Source organism: Lathyrus oleraceus, chromosome 4 (genome assembly GCF_024323335.1).
Source record: "Lathyrus oleraceus cultivar Zhongwan6 chromosome 4, CAAS_Psat_ZW6_1.0, whole genome shotgun sequence".
NCBI lineage: Eukaryota > Viridiplantae > Streptophyta > Magnoliopsida > Fabales > Fabaceae > Lathyrus > Lathyrus oleraceus.
In genome coordinates this window covers 210,203,785-210,207,509 of record NC_066582.1, presented here as the reverse complement: position 1 = coordinate 210,207,509, position 3,725 = coordinate 210,203,785, and the positions used below count along the sequence as shown (strand labels likewise).

The window sequence follows — 3,725 nt, the reverse complement described above, 5'->3', positions numbered from 1 at the left end:
CCTTTCTTCTTCTTCCCTCCACTCTAACCCAAGCCAAAACTTTTGTACAAACATTTAACACTTCTTTTCAAACATTAGAAACCTAAGCCTTATGCTTTTGATTTTCAAACCTTTTCATAACACTTATTTTGAATTGAATCCTTAAATCAACTTTGACCATATTTTGTAAATACTTTTCATTGGTAAATATAACTCATTCAAATGCTTTTGTGGTTTCAATGGCCACTTCCTTAATGAAAAACTTTTTTTCATAACCTTTAGCTATTAGGTTTGAGTTATCCTTGAGGTAGATATAATACTCACCTATATCCTTAGTGGTGGACAATGAGTCTTCCATGCTTATTATAGGGTTAACCCCTCACTAGCATGTTGAAGCTATCCTCACATGGTGGATTTGTGGTTTTAGGTTGAGTTTTCTCCCTTGGATAACAAAAGACCTTAAGGCTTTTGGACCAATCAATTCACCAACTCATTTTTGAGATTTTTACCCCGAACTACGAGGTTTTGATCCTAACCTTTCTTAAGATGGTACGTAGGCAATGGGTTTATCCATCCAAACACAAAATGTAAATAAACTTATATATTCTCTTCTCATCTCTTCAATCATGTTTGCACAAATAAATTTTCACAAAATACCAACCTTACAACAAATGGGAAAAGGGCTCCCTAGGAGTACCTAGGATGTTTTGGGTGCTTAAAACCTTCCCATTGCATAACCAACCCCCTTACCCAGATCTCTGACATTTTTACTAGTTTTTGATTCAATAAAACTTTTAGGTTTTTGTTCGCTTTCTAACCATTCCTTTGGATAAATAGAAGTGCGATGACGACTCGACTTGTATGGTTTACCTTATATTTAGTCAATATCTCTAATGGTAACGAATACTGATAACGTGAAATTATATCATATTTTAGGACTTAATTCAATTAAATTATATTATTATTTATTTCAATTTACTTCATTTTATTAGATATTACGCGGTATTTCCTTTCTATTTGTCTCAGGTGATCTATTTGAAGCAAAAGTAAAAAAGGAAGAAAAGGAGGTGCAAAAAGGAATGAAAAGAAACAAATAGCAAAAGTCAAGCCCAGCCCAAAGAAGACACAGGCGTTGTGCCTGTGACGAGCGTCACGCCTTGCACACTCCTGTAACGAACGTCACACATGGTGTGACGAACGTCACACCATTCCTACATTTTTGGCACCAGGAACGCGTTGAACCTATCTGCACGCTTGACTCTTTTTCAAAGTAATGGCTATATTTACGGAAGACGTTTTGAAAACCGTTACGGAAGGCACCAATATAAATAGCTACTTTCAAAACCTGCAGAGTGGACGCTTTTTTCTAGATTTCGGCAGTTTCCAATTTTCTTTTTCTCAGCAGCTTAGGCATACCTTTTACATACTACTTTTGCAACTTTTATTATTTTCTTTTGGCAATTCTATTTTCTTCTCTAGTACTTAATTAGTTTTTCACATAATAGTTTATACACCGGAAACTATTGTGTACCTTTTCACCGGATCTAACCTTACGTTAGAATCTAGTTTTTTTATTCCTTCGTTTTAATTTGTTGGTTAATTGAAGAATTCAAGAACAAATCCTACCGGCTTGTGGTGGAGTGTTCAAGACTACTGTTTAAATTATTCAGGTTCTTTAATTATTGTTTAATGCTTTGTTTTATTATTTATTTATATTATTTGCTTGAGATGAGTCTGTTTATGCATGATAGTTATTTAAGTTTGTTTAGCATGTCTGGCTAATTCGCTTAGATATCGGTATGTAAAGTAAGCGGAATAAGGAATCAAAAACTAAGTCGGTTTAATTAAGTTTAAAATAAAAATCACTCTTTTTACGGTCTCAATTTACAGGTTTAATAACAAGGTTTTTGTACGAAAGTAAAAGATATAAAGAAGTTAAAATCAATAGAGCGAGAGTTTGAGGTTTTAACTGGACAGTGTAAATTGGACATTAATTCTAGATCAGGGCGAGAGCAATTTTTAGAGTTAATTAAATTCTAATCTTTTCCAAAAAGTATTTTTAAAGATTGAATGTGAGGACGAGAGTTAAGCATTCGAATTTAATTATATAACCTAAATCAACAGAGCGAGAGTTTGAGATAAGGGTGTTTAAACGGTTAGTGTTTTCTTAAAAAGAGTTTCTACGGACTTTATTGCTTTCAAAAAATGGTTTTTTGACTTAATTATAAGTGATACCTACGTTAACATAAAATCATGGTTTATTCAACAGAGCGAGAGTTTGAGATAAAACTTTTAATCAATAAAGTCAACTGAAAAGATTTGTTTTAAAACCAAGGGACCGACAAAGAATTGATTCCTTAATTACGACGAACTGCATACCGATATCCGCTTTATTAATATTTAATCTAGATCTTATTTTAGTTTTAACTTTTCCCCCGAACAATCAAAGTATCATCCGCCTTAGCTTTACGAAGTAACCTTAGATAACGGTATATCGATTCATAAGTCCCTGTAGGGTCGATATCTTTTAAAACTACGCGATAGAACTGTGCACTTGCAGTTTGTACCCCAAATTCGACTCATAAAGTCGAGCGATCAAGTTTTTGGCGCCGTTGCCGGGGACTTTTATTTAGTCGATATCGTAACTCTTCCATTACGCTGTAGAGACTAAGGTTTCTCTTTTTTTCTTTTCTTTCTATCGTCGATTTGTATGCCACATACTCGCTCACAAGGCGAACCGTTCTACTTACGAATCAACGATATCGAACTATATCTCCGAGTCTTACGACGAATTCGGGAATATCGTGCTGCAAACAATCTCCTCCTGTAGAACTTCCTAATTTCAAAAACATTTTTCCTTCGATACCCGAGATGGCAGAACCAACTCGTGCTCTTAGAGATTACGCCGCTCCATCACAAGATGAGCCGCATTCAAGTATTGCTCCGCCCGCAATCGAAGCAAACAACTTCGAACTTAAACCTTCGTTGTTGCAGGCAGTACAACAGAACCAATTCTCTGGAAATCCTACCGAGGATCCAAACCTTCATTTATCCGTATTTGTCCAATACGCTGATACTGTTAAAGCTAATGGTATCACTTCAGAGGCAATTCGACTTCGTCTTTTTCCTTTCTCATTAAGAGATAGCGCTAGAAGATGGCTTCAATCTCTCCCTTCCAACTCTGTCACCACATGGAACGAGTTGAAGAAAGTTTTTCTTGCCCGATATTTTCCGCCAAGCAAAACAGCTATGTTAAGAGCCCAGATAAATGGATTTAAACAGAAAGATAACGAGTCTCTTTTCGAAGCATGGGAAAGATACAAAGACATGATGAGACTTTGCCCACACCATGGTTTAGAAGACTGGTTAGTAATTCACACATTCTATAATGGTCTCTTGTACAACACAAGGTTAACAATAGACGCCGCTGCAGGTGGTGCACTAATGAACAAACCTTATGCTGATGCTTACCAGCTTATCGAGAGCATGGCCCAAAACCACTACCAGTGGGGAACCGAACGAACAATGGTGGAAAAACCTCAAACAAAAACCGGTATGTACGAGATAAGTAACCTTGATCATGTTAATGCAAACGTGGATGCTCTGGTCCAGAAAATTGAAAGTTTAAATGTATCACCTCCAACCGCCGTGGTTGCTATAACTCAGAATTGCGAAGTCTGTGGAATCCAAGGTCACACTCGTACAGATTGTCAACTCTTAACAGGAATCCAAGCAGAACAAGTGAA

The 3,725-nt window shown here is 36.3% G+C and overlaps 1 non-coding gene across 1 annotated transcript; it reads right to left on the bottom strand.

Annotated features, from left to right (window-relative positions):
* Positions 1–3,228: 3,228 nt before the first annotated feature.
* LOC127077801 (small nucleolar RNA R71) lies at positions 3,229–3,335 on the bottom strand. The gene has a single exon (XR_007787573.1). It is a non-coding gene; the product is annotated as a small nucleolar RNA R71 (small nucleolar RNA).
* Positions 3,336–3,725: the final 390 nt, after the last annotated feature.